Consider the following 13,716-nt stretch of genomic DNA (forward strand, 5'->3'; position numbering starts at 1 on the left):
GAAGAGGTTCGTGCATGGCAATGGCACAAGAAATGGAAAAAGAAATTATTGAATGAGGAAAAGACATGGCTGAGGAAATGACGAAGGAACTAGGAGAAGCTCTTGTTAAAAAGCCTACAAAGTTAATATTTAAGGAGATACTTGGTATGATACAGCAAAAAACAATGCTCATTAACAGAGCTAGAGTGAACTAAATGTTTATATTGGGAAACGGTAATTAATTTCGAACAAATTTTCTTTACGCTCTTTGTATAAAAATATCAGGAACAGATTTAGATTCATGCAAAAGTCATATGAGGGCAGAACTTATCAAAATCATATGGAACCACAAAGAAAATTAACGAGCACAATCAAAAGTTTTCAGAGGGAACGCGAAAGAGGAAGAGAGCTGTTTCAGAGTTGGGCAACATTAATATTACTACTACTTTCCTGTGTATATAAACAAACGTGTTCGTCGGACTGCTTTCAAGCACTTCAAAGTGTACCTTTTCGCGTCCGAGAAATAACGTAAGTGTAATTACATTGAGTGTTTTTATGCATATATAAGGTACGAATAGAAACAGAAAAATGACAGATACAAGGACAACCTGAGACAATAGGCTTACAAGTGGAGTCGAGAGCCGTAGCAGACCCAACCAAATTTTGGTAGATGTGCTACCGATGTAGGTTAGGAAGGGGTAGAGTGCAGAGGCATTCGCAGTTTCGGCCGTAAGCACACTTACGTGAAAATGGGCGCCGTGTTTAGTTTGGAGATGCTAAAATAATAACTAAACAAAACGGTAAATACCGTAAACATAACGCCCATTGTTTTGGATGTTACTCCAAGGCTCACTAAGGAAGGCAAAGGGCCTGGTTTGGGCATGGTGTCCGAGGTTAGGTAAAAATAAGTATGGGGTTAGATCATTTTCTCTCTGAAATGCCTACTGCCCCTGCAGTAGGGTAAAACGATGGGGCATTAGCCATGGGTGGCAGAATTTTCACTTTTCACTCGATATTTCATTTGAGAAATAATTAAAAAATTAAACCTTTAAGAGAACGTTTCAAAAGATTGAAGGGTCATTAACAAAATGATCTATAGGAAACTGCCGTACGAACTAAAACAAGCATGTGAAGTCTTCGTAAAACAAATGTTGCAGGCAGTTTTGAATCCAATTTGGCATCCTCCCAAATACTTATGCAAAATAAATGGCGACTGGACACTTCCTTCCCAGCGCTCATTTAATGGTGTACTGAACACTAATTGCGCACGGTATATATGTAATGTTTATAGATATTACTCAAGATTTTAGTTGTAATCAGCATGATAAAACAACATTTTGTTGCCTATACTAGTACATTCACATCAGCCGTATTTGGTGCCATGGAATTCTTACATCTGATTGGCTGTGGTTGAATCTGAAATGCATTTTTCTCAAAGCTTTAAGTAAAGATCTCTGGTTTTATCCTGACTGACATCAAAAGTTATAACTTTCATTAAACCTGTTTTATTTGATTATAAAACATTATGGTTGAAATTATAATGTTCTTAATTATTTACTTCAATAAACTTAAAAGATATTTGATAGTGAAATAAACAAGAAGATAAAATGTTTGTTTTCCTTAGTACATTCATCATTAATTGTCTTGTGTCTCCATGAAAAATGTCATGGATAGCAATGCTACCTAAAAGAACAATTTTCCATCCTATTGTAAATCTGGCTGCACAGAAACATCCGAACCAGCCAGCTCTTTACACATTCCTTAGGCCTACTTAGAGAATTGTTCTGCTTGTTGTTAATGTAGCATTTGTTGTTAGGACTTTTCATTTAAACGAGCCAAGGATTAAGTCAATGACTACTATGGCCGTACTTCTAAAGAGGTATGTAATGTGTACATATGAATGTTATCACTTTGGCAAAAAACAATTAAAATGAGTAATTATAGACTTGAGATATGAAAATTTATCTAGAACTGGAACTGGTTAGAAGTGTAGCATTACAGATGCCATGCACGAGTCAACATAATCCTAGGATTGAACTTATTAAAGTTATAACACCATGTTCTTCAGGTTCGGAGCAAATGCTCACTGTCTGGAGCTTTGAGATGAGACTGCAGGCTATATTTTCCAGTGCTGTGATTGGCTGAACTAGCCAATCAGGATAAATAAAAGATAGGAAAATGCACGGCTGATGTGAAAATAGTAAAATATAATGGAATTCACATCTGTCAAAGGCATTGAAAAATTTGTTACCTTTAATCCATGGTTTTATCCTTAACAACAAATATTTTCAAATGAATTTATTTAATTGTAAAACATTTACTTCAATTTATAACCACTTAAAATCTGGTGTTTTTGTTTACAGTACTTTATTTAAATATTATCTAAACTTCTGGCAGGAACAATTTTCCATCCTAATTTACCTGTCCAAAACATCCGAAATGTGCCAGCATTTTTACAGAAATGTCATTTTGTTGTTAGGACTTTTCATTTATTTAAGCATCTATGTATACAACATGTTTTGTAGATTTAAATGTTATCACTTTGGCAAAAATGGTTGAGTATGACAATTTTTTAACTGGTGTGATCAAGTGACATCAAAATACAGGACTGAATTATTACTTAAAACACCATTTTATTTAACAAAACTTACACTTGTCCACTTATAAAGTGTTTTATATATTAAAATAAAAGATAGGAAAACGCGAAAATAGCTATGTTATGTTGAAGAATCAGAGACTCGCACATCAAGAGAGGTAAACAGGGTTGTGTGTTATCACCTGATCCTTCAATTTATATAGTGAAATAAATGTCTCAGAGATATGGAAGGAATTAAGGTTGGAGGAGTCAATATTATTTATCAATATTGATGATACAAACTTGTTAGACTTCATGATAAACTTCAAGCTTTAAGTACTTTACACGAGTCAAGAGAGTCTGTCAATAAATGTTAAGAAAACAGAGGGTTGTCACAATTCTCAAGAACAGATATAAGATGGGGCTGAAACATTCAAACCGATGCATTTTGCACTGTCACAAGTGATGGAAAATGCAAACAACAGAAGAGAATTCCATGGCAAAGATGCATTTGGTAAGATAAAGAAATTACCCACCAACTAAAAATATCTGAATCTTAGGAGGAGATTTGCTGTATTGTTTGCCTGTGAAACTTAATCTCAAGAAGGCAGAGAGGAGAGACAGGCTGCAGAAATTGATGCAAATAAATAAAATTTGAAAACTAATGAGCAGAATGAAAAAGGCATTGAGAAAACTTTTGGTTATCAGTAAAACAAATGCGGTTTGGGACTGTCAGTGAACAAACACAACACAGCAGGAAAATCAATGAAGGAGGCTGAGGACCTGACAAAAAATATATGGATGGATTGGTGAGAATGACTGGAAAGAATTTATGAAAGAATATCAGTTTTGCCAGACATGCCCACTGGGACTGGAATGATGATGATACTGAATGGTCAGACTTAAAATTGAAATTTGTCTCAGGAAAACAACAAATATTTTTAAATGGAAAGTACCTCAATTTATAAAGAAGAGTTCATTATTTAAATATTATCTGTCTGGGAACAGCTGAAGATCTGTAGATAAATATGATAAACAGTTTAGTATTGTAAAAAATGCCAACAAGGTTAGGCATTCCACTTTTAGTGTTAAGCAGTGCAGTAAGGGTCAGTGAAGGAACAGTTTTAGCAATGTAAATATTTCTAATTTAGCGAAAACTGATTAGATGTTAGAGGTAGTTTAGGTAATAAAGAAAGAGGACAGATATTGGATAAACAAATGGTGCCAGGCATGTTAGGAATTTTGAAGCAAAACTTATTTTTGATGGAATTATGGAGTGAAATCACAAGTTTTCCCAAACAGTAAGCCAGGAAGAGCAAAACTGATGTTACATTATGAGAATGATCATAAAATACCAGTTGATCATTCATATTACTGATTATTTCTGCAGATTTTTGCATCAAAGAAAAATACCATAAACTCAGAGGGGAAAAGCTTTTTAAAAAATATATGATTGTTGTAAGTAATGACAGTAACAGTATATAATATATAAATAATCCTGGGTCATCCAACATATGCTGATTCCCTTTAGGGTGCCTCCATAAGCTACAGGTGTAGAGATGTGGGAAAATGCAAAAACATTTGGTTTACAGCCAAAAAAAGATACAAATAAATTAAAAATAAAAGGTTCATGTAGTTGGTGAGGAATTAATATATCATCCAACTACATTGTTGGCTACCACTTCAAAGTGCAGTTATTTCACAGAATAAAAGTCTAAAGTGTAGATTAACCTAACGTAAGCAATCAGTGACTTTAAAAAATTGTTTTTTATGAACAAAAATGGTAAAAACTAAATAAAACACAAGATACACAGATAAATTTTGTGGTTCATGTATTAGGTTAGAAGTTAATACAAAATATAATTGGCTCAAATTCATTCAAAAAATAAAATAGTCTATTTTCTACATAGATTAGCATGGACTGTATGAGGGATTAGCTTGGGTCCTCTGAGGGACTTCAGTTTCCATATGTTACACAACTTTTTAAACTTTTAAAGTTAGCCAAACTTGGCAAGGTAGCTGTCATATGATAGTTAAGCTTGAAGCAGTTGCAATTTGTTACTGGTATTAGGTTAGGTGAAAGTGCCAGACCAACTAGTCTAGGCTAGCCTGTTAAGCAGCCAGGTGGATAATGGGCTAGGCTCAGCTGTAGAAATGAAGACTAGCCTAAGTCTAGTTCCTACCTAAACACCCAGATCAAATTACGATACGTCCTCAATTCAGAGAACTTCTTCAGCCGGTGGGCCATTTCTAAAATGATGTATTCACAAAATTGGAAGGGCCTTAGACCATCTTTTTTTTTTATTTTCCACCCTATGGGAATATAAACCATTGCCATATGTGTAAGAATATTTGTCAGTGTGAGCGGGAAATTGTTGATACTTGATAACAAGATGGTTTCTTGGTGGTAAGTGAAGTTTTTCTTTAGTCACAGTTGAGACAAGGTGCCTGCTGCTCTCTTCCCAACTGCTTCACTGAAACCCCTTTTCTCTGTACTGTATGTGAGTATGTTTGTTTGTTTTTGATGTTGATTGCTGCCCCAAAGGAGAGTGTGAGCAATAGAGTTTTTTAGGGTGCAAGGAGGTGTTTGGCCCCTTTATGTCCTCCCTTAACAGAGGATCCCAAGCAGTTATGTTCTTTGTGCAGTGGTAGGACTTGCAGCCCTGACTATCCCAGCAAAGGGTTTGCTGGCTGGTCTCCTTTGCAGTGGTGGAAGAGGTTTGGTAATAAGCACAGGAAGGCCAAACAGTATTTGCCAGTATCTGCAGAGGTAGAATACTCTGCTACTGATGCCACCAAATCTTGAACTTCTTTGGTTCCTCCCTACCTGACTGCCCTCCCTGTCTTTCTACCCCTCCTGCTCATTCTCCTGTGGCTGAGTCTGAGAGGAATACATTCATGGAGGTAATAGGCCAGCACAAGCTCTTTGCACATGAAGGTTGTAAGCCAGCAAGCACTCTTAAAGTGATGACCCATGCCTTTGTGCTGAGTTCTCCCTAGTTCAACTCCTTCCCTGCTATGTTGAAGTACCTTAAAAAGCTGTGGCCCTTCTGAGGTTGTTGCAGGTGACCTTTTTTTTTTTGCCTTGACTAAGAGATTTTTGTTCTAGACCCTGCTATTCCAGCCTAGTAGCTCAAGGCTGTTGAGACTCCAACTGCTGTGGTGTTGCGTGTGGGGGACACTTGCAGTATCAAATTTGGGCTGTACTACTGTGACCCTTCTGTGTACCTCAACTTTTTTTTCTACTGTAGTAGAAGAGAGGAAGACTTGCCGTAGGAGTAAGGTGAAGAAACACATATACATAACTTACTCCTCCTCATCCTCACTGAGTTTATCCTCTTAATGTTCTGTTCCACTTGCAGAAGTGCACAAAAAGCTGTAGAATGGGGTTAGCACTGCCTTCTTTCTTGAGTTCAGACAGAGGATTCACATATGATCAGTCTGCTTTACAGTACCCTTGCATACTTTGTTGACCTGTACATTTGTGCCACACTCAGAATATTCTTTTCCCATCCAGGAGCACTCCCTCCCATGTACATGATAATGTTCGCCCTTAACCTCTACTAGTTTGGCTTGGGCTGATCATGGGGAGACTAATGAGAGTTGACCATGGCTCGTAATGTGTTCGTTTCATCCACTGACCCCGGGAACACTCATCAGGCTGGTGTGTCTGCCTTTCTTTTGGGAGAGGATCCAATCTACACTTCAGGGGATCTGTTATGACGCAAGAGGGACCATTGGGTCATAACAGTTCCCCCAAAGGACCCAATGGTCCTTCTTCAGAGCCCCTACATCTTAGTTGGAGAGGTACTTTCAAGAGAGCAATGAGCATACTTGCAGTGTAATGATCTTGAGGAAGTGACCACAGTAGCTTTGTCAAACCTAATATTGGTATTAAAACTATCGCCTTTTATTTAGGATTATCCTTTAGCATGAACTGGAAAAGGTGAGTGAGAGGGGGGGAGGGGAAGCTAGTATCAGAGACGCTTCAAGTGGACCTGTGAAGTATATGAAACTATAGATTCATGTGGCAATTTCTTCCTCCAGGGTAACCTATAAAATACCTCACAGGGATTATAATTTAGCAAAATGTAGTTTACTTCCTCTTTTATGTGGTTTTCTGGTCTTCAGAAATGCCTAGCTTAATTAGACATTAGACTGAGCTTGTCTTTCAATTCTTAGTCCAAGCCTAATTAAGGAAGCTTACAAAAAAAAAAGAGTAAAGAAAAAAATCACTGGCTCAAGAATCTTACCACTTTCGAAGCTGACACTTGTGTCATTTAAAAGGAAGTTCATTCGAAAAGCAATAGTTTTATTTAAAACAAAATTGGAATTCTCCTCCAGCTGCTTCTGCCCTTAGCTGGCATCATTTGTTTTCCATTTAGGAGTGAGAAAATTCTGTCACATCCTCCATGATTTGTGCCCACTTTTCTTCTTTTCCTTCTGCTGCTTTTGGTTTTATTAAATTTAGTCTGTCAAGCCATCAAAGTCACTGAATTCGTACTTTTGGCCAGTTAATGCTTAAGACAGCGAAAATAGGTTTCTTGAGAGGTTGGAGAGCATGGTAAAGAGAACCAGAAAATAAATGAGATTATGTATAAGGATTCGATTATGAAAGTCGGAGAAAATCCCCACAGCCTTTCAAAGAAGTACTAGTTAAACCAATGTTGGAAAGCAAGATTGAAAGGAGCGGGAATCGAGGTAAAGTGAAGGGTTAAAAAGTGTGTGCAGCTAGGAGCCAGAGGGATGCTGAAAGCACCCTTTAGTAATGCCTACAGTGCAGGACGTGAGGTGCATGGATGGCACTTCTACTCCTTTTAATTATGTCCTCCAGTCTTGGAGAAGATAGGGGGATCTAGTTGCCCAGTTCATTGACTGTTGTATTCAAAGTGAGTCATAAGTTTCATACAGACAAAAGAGCCAGTTGTTACTGAACGAACATACATTAACATCTTTTTGTCCCAGATCCAAAGGCACCCAGGCAAAGAGAAAGGAGAGACAGAAGGTCCATGTCTAATGTTGAAAGAGGAAAAGATGAGTAGGCCTGAACTCTGTCTTATAATTACTGTACCCAATTTCCGAAACTGGTGGTTTATTTCGGAGCTTGAGATACTTGATGTTTTCAAATTGCAAAAGATGTGCCTCCGTAAGTTGTATATTTAACAGTAAAGGTAGTCCGGACTTCTTACTTGGGAAATAAAATTAAAATCTGGAGAAGATCAATAAAAAAATTACTTGAAATAAAATAATCTTACAAAATTTGCGAAACATGACATTAGTATTAGAGTAGTAGTATTAGTAGTAATGCTAGCAGAAGGAATTAAATGAAAACAATAACAGCAGTGACAATGTTGAGGAATTCAGCCCATTCATTATTGTATTTTAAACAGGGAAACAAATGCCTGATACCGAAAATGAGAATGGTTTTTGGCAAGATGATTTGGTTGACCCAATAGAGAGATTATCAGCCATTTATGATCACTGTAAATATACTGATCTCACCATCATCTTCCAGTCTTGAGCAACAAACAGTCTCTGAAGGTATGTACATCGATTTTTTTACCCATTACACATCTTTTGTCCCATGCAAAGGCACGTATACACAGAACACACACACAATATATATATATATATATATATATATATTATATATAATATGTATTATATATATATATATACTGTGTGGTTTGTTTGTGTGTGTGTGTGTGTGTGTGTGTGTGTGTGTGTGTTTACTGTAAAGGTCCAGGAAAGGCACTTATACAGTTGATAGTTTATTCCTTATGGTGATGTTATACAACTACCTTGTTGCATTTTCAAGGCTGAAATTCTGCGAGGTGACTCTCAATAATTATTTATAAACATTTATTATAACAACTAATTAAAAATACCACAGTATTATCCCATTTAAAATGCTAATTCTTTTAAAAATATCAGAGGCACCATGACACTAAAAGAAGGACCTACCCAGATGGGAGCTAAAATGAAACTATTGAAACAAGGAGAGAAAAATACAAATTAAAACAAAAATAGATAAAAAGGAGAAAACAATGTAATGATAAGGCAAGTAGGGCCATCAAGCAATAAACAACTGAATAGATGATGTTTGGGTGTTTAATGATGGAATTGTTAATTTTATCATTATGGACTCTAAAGTTGTTAAGTCGCTGTCTTTCTGTGTTTGTCCTGTTATTCGAAAATCTTTGTTGTCTATGGATGTTTTGCATAATTTGGAATGGTTCCTTATGTTGGACTGTTCTGGGTTGGACAATCTGCTCCCGGTCCTGAAGCTAACTCCTCCTTAGCAGTCTTTTGATACATCCAACGTAAGTCCCCTGGTTACACCTGGGGCAAGTATACTGTACTTGTAAACGACGTTGGATGTAAACAACGGATTAACTTTGTCCTTAAGCTTGAAAAAGGACCCGATGGTGCAAGGACTTTTTGGGATTAATTTTAGGTTCAAGGCATTCTTCAACAGAGATGACCTCACCATCTTAAAGAACTTAGCCAGTGAGGAAGATATCATCATTACTAAATCAGATAAAGGTAAGGCTACGGTTGTTCTCAACAAACAGGACTATATCAATAAAATGGAAAGCACATTAAACGACAGAACAAAATACGAAAAAGTAGCTTCTCCAGACCTATATAATATCAAAACGTAGGATAAGATTAACATATTTTTAAGGTGCCAAAACCTCTTTGTCACAGGTTCATCATATGAAGTAATGTATGGTTTGCCCAAAGTGCACAAGGTAGGTACCCCAATGCGCTCCATTCTTTCTTCTATGAATACAGCAAATTATAATATTGCCAAATACCTTGTACAAATATTAGAACCCCTAGCTATAAATTCTTACTCTATAATAAATCTATTGTGGCGGAATTCAAAACCACAAAAAACAGTACACAACACTCACCCTGATCCTCGGTTGCTGGAAGATGGAGTAAGGCGTCCACGGTCGCCAACACAGCACCCAAAACCACACAAACAAAACAAGGGAACATAAAAAAAGAAGATAGAACTATATACACAACAAGAACAGCTCACTAACAAGAAAAACCAACAACTCTCAAAAAGCACACAAAAAAACTGTCCAAGACCAAACGACTGACCGGCACTAGCTCTGACTCAAGACTCACTCCAAAACCGAAAAATCCATCACATATTCCACAGACAGACAGCGCCGTAAACAAACTAACGACCTCATCCCTCTTCCAACAACCGAAGCACTCACCAACGACCATTACACTCTCTCTCTCTCTCTCTCTCTCTCTCTCTCTCTCTCTCTCTCTCTCTCTCTCTCTCTCTCTCTCTCTCTCTCTCTCAAAAACGTTGGGAAATGCTAAATACAAACAAATTTATTCATCCTCTATAATTCTTCCCCCTTTTAGCATTTCCCAACCAACACCTTTCACACTGCATTCAAATCGCCTTACGTAACACCCATGGATGCTCACTAGCAGGTCCTTTAGAACGCGTTCGCGGGCACGCAATCATTCTCTCAGACTCGCTCTCTTTCCAGCAACATTCAGATTTACATTTTCTCCTCCATTCTCTCTCAGATTCACGCTATCTTCTTCACTATTACCACTCTCAATTTCATCCACAATCTCATCTATACCCTCTAACTCGTTCCCAAATACCTTCCCCAATTCTTCAACTAACCCATCCCATTCGCTCATTGACCTTTCCAATTCTTGCAACGATTCATTCATGCTTTCAATCACTCGTCTATCACTGCTACGCTCTCTTACTCTTACACTTTCGCTCACCTCCAACCGTTCACTTACCTCTACACGTTCAGTCAACTCAGTTATATCAAACCCGCATATGCTATACGTTCTATTCATACCATCCCATTCATCCGTATTACACGCTTTATCACTCATTTTCACTTTGGCATTCACACCCCTATCACACAACTTACGATCACTCCGTTCACTTACGTTCTTCCCTTTCTTACGTTTCCTACCATACTCTATCAAAACAAATTGCTGATCCTCCATACACAAGCTCTCATGCATACTTGGTTCACCCACATTCGATTTCAACCATTTATACACCCCATTCTCCCTCACATATTCTGGTACATCCTTCCATCTACGCAATTGGTTATGATGCGCTCGTATTTCTCCCACACTACCATCTACACATGCTTCCCCTACAACATAACTAAGCCCACTGGGACCAACTTCCAACACTTCATACGGACCCTCAAATTTTTCACGCACTTTATTTACGTTTAACCGCCCTTTCTCGATTACTTCTTTCAACACTTTCTCGCCCACCTTGTAACTTTCAAACCTCGCATGCGCCTTCTTCCATACCTCCCTATCATTCTCAGATATACCCAATCTCGGTCTCACTATCTTTTCAAAATTTAATACATATTTGCACGAAGACATACCAATACCCTTATGCACGGTGGCGTTGTATACCCACAACGCTCGCCCAACGTTTACATCCCAATCATTATCACATTCACTCATCATACGTAATATCTCTGTCAACGTTCTCACCGTTCGTTCCGCCAATCCATTCGTACTGGGCATATACGGCGTAGAGTACACATGCTCTACGCCCCAATCACGCAACATTTGCTCAAACTCCCATCCAACAAATTCAGGCCCATTGTCACTCAACATTCGCATCGGCTTGCACACACACATTGGCAACATCACTTGACCCACCATTCTCGCTACAGTCTCACTCTTTTTGTTCCGAATCGCTACAGCATATGCAAACTTACTCAAATGATCTACCATTACAACCATTCCCACATGTCCTCTAGCAGTCGCAGGCAACGACACACAATCAATCACAACCATCTCAAATAACTCTTTCATCTGCAATCGCAACACAGGTGGATTCGCATGCACACTTTGATACTTACCCTTCTGACAGTCCGCACACGTAATCGCTACATCCGCACAAATTTTACTCAATCCAGGCACATACAATCTCTCTCTCATACATTCCCACAATTTATTTTTCCCCAGATGCCCAAACCTATCATGCACCAACAAACACACCCACGGCTGCGTCTTCCGAAAATACTGGCACATACACTTCCCCATCCCATATTCCTTCCTGATGCAAAAAATAAACTATACCTTTACATACAACAAATCTCTTAGCACTTCGCTTATACACTTCTAACTCAGACGGCCAACTTCCTACTCTTACACCCCCTAACACACACTCTCTTAACATATTTATTTTCATGCACTGATTTTGCATCTGCTTAATTTCCTCTTCACTCAACAAATCATTTTCACTCCTTGCAATATCTACCATACCTACAAAACTAGTTTTAGACACATCCCCTCCTTTAACCTTCGTTATTTCCCTGCCGCCCTTTCCTAAAATTCCCCTCCCGACATCCACACTTATATCATGCATTCTCATAAAATCAATTCCTAATAAAAAACATGTTGGCATATCATTCTCATCCATGACTACAAAATTATGTATTATTTCAAATCCCCCTAACTGAATTTTTAATTGTACCTCCTCCCATACTAACACACTCCCTTGTCCCAAACCATGTATCCTTACACTCGTTGATTTTCTTTTTATATCTCAATCGCACCTTTCCAATTCACTAACTACTGTACTACTCACTAACGACACTTGTGCTCCCGTGTCTACCAAACTACAATATTCACTCTGATTCACCACTACATTCGTTACTAATTTACCTTTCGCTTCATGCATACACGCTCTCACGGCTACATTCACCTGCTTAGCTTCCTCACAACCATCCTCATCGCATTCATCTTCAACGATATCCTCAACTCCTCATTCTCACCCCTCAGCCTCCCATTCTCCTCTCTTGCCAGCCGCAACTCCTCTCTCAACCTCACCAGTTCCTCTTCCATTCCCTGCAGTCACACTACTAGCCACTAATCTCAATTGCAGCTGCACCACCAGCTGCCCCACGTTGGGCGCCAAATATTATGTGGCGGAATTCAAAACCACAAAAAACAGTACACAACACTCACCCTGATCCTCGGTTGCTGGAAGATGGAGTAAGGCGTCCACGGTCGCCAACACAGCACCCAAAACCGCACAAACAAAACAAGGGAACATAAAAAAAGAAGATATAACTATATACACAACAAGAACAGCTCACTAACAAGAAAAACCAACAACTCTCAAAAAGCACACAAAAAACTGTCCAAGACCAAACGACTGACCGGCACTAGCTCTGACTCAAGACTCACTCCAAAACCGAAAAATCCTTCACATATTCCACAGACAGACAGCGCCGTAAACAAACTAACGACCTCATCCCTCTTCCAACAACCGAAGCACTCACCAACGACCATTATACTCTCTCTCTCTCTCTCTCTCTCTCTCTCTCTCTCTCTCTCTCTCTCTCTCTCTCTCTCTTACAAAACGTTGGGAAATGCTAAATACAAACAAATTTATTCATCCCTCTATACTATGAGCTCTCTGGAAGAGCAGACGCTGGATAGTTTCCCTCTTTCTTTCCACTCCTTGTTTTATAGACGTTACGTCGATGACACGTTCTTTTTGTTCAAACGTGATTTTAATGCTGACTCTGTCTTTAGACTACAGTATATTAATACTCAACACACGAACATAAAGTTTACCCTGGAGGAAGAATCTAATAATAAATTACCGTTCCTGGATGTTCTAATCTCTAGAAGTGAACAAGGTTTTTGTACAGGAAAGATACTTTACAGTAAACCCCCCATATTTGCGTTCTCATGATTTGCGGGCTCAAGCATCCGCGGATTTCTCTGTGGAGCACATCTACCCATTACTCGCAGAAATTCGCCCGTTCTCTGTATTTTTCACTGAGAAATATTCACTAATTACTGTATTTTCATATAATTTTCATGAATAAATGCACTTTTTATGATAAAACTATTAAAATACTCAGCTATAAGCATTTTTACAGGGTTTTTCTTGTGTTGAGACTATCAAAATTGGCAGTTCTAAGTGTTTTTAGAGGGGTTTTAAGTATTCGCGGATTTTAGCTAGTCAGGGGCAGGAATGCTACATCCCCACAAAATACAGGGGTTCACTGTACAGGTTTGGGTTCGAATTTTTATAGCTTCTGTCATTTTGATTTTAGATTAAATTCCATTTCTACTCTTCTCCACAGCGACTTTACACACTCATCGAA

At 38.4% G+C, this 13,716-nt stretch overlaps 1 protein-coding gene across 3 annotated transcripts in view; it reads left to right on the top strand.

Moving 5' to 3' along the window:
- Positions 1-352: 352 nt before the first annotated feature.
- The window catches only part of LOC136851558 (kelch-like protein 40a), a 28,630-nt gene continuing 15,266 nt past the window's right edge, over positions 353-13,716 (top strand). For all 3 annotated transcript variants that reach the window (XM_067125815.1, XM_067125816.1, XM_067125817.1), the window contains exons 1-2: positions 353-507; positions 7,945-8,095. The gene's annotated coding sequence lies outside the window, so the exon portion shown is untranslated. The remainder of the gene's footprint in view (positions 508-7,944; positions 8,096-13,716) is intronic.

The sequence above is a fragment of the Macrobrachium rosenbergii genome, chromosome 23 (assembly GCF_040412425.1).
Source record: "Macrobrachium rosenbergii isolate ZJJX-2024 chromosome 23, ASM4041242v1, whole genome shotgun sequence".
In the NCBI taxonomy this organism is placed as follows: domain Eukaryota; kingdom Metazoa; phylum Arthropoda; class Malacostraca; order Decapoda; family Palaemonidae; genus Macrobrachium; species Macrobrachium rosenbergii.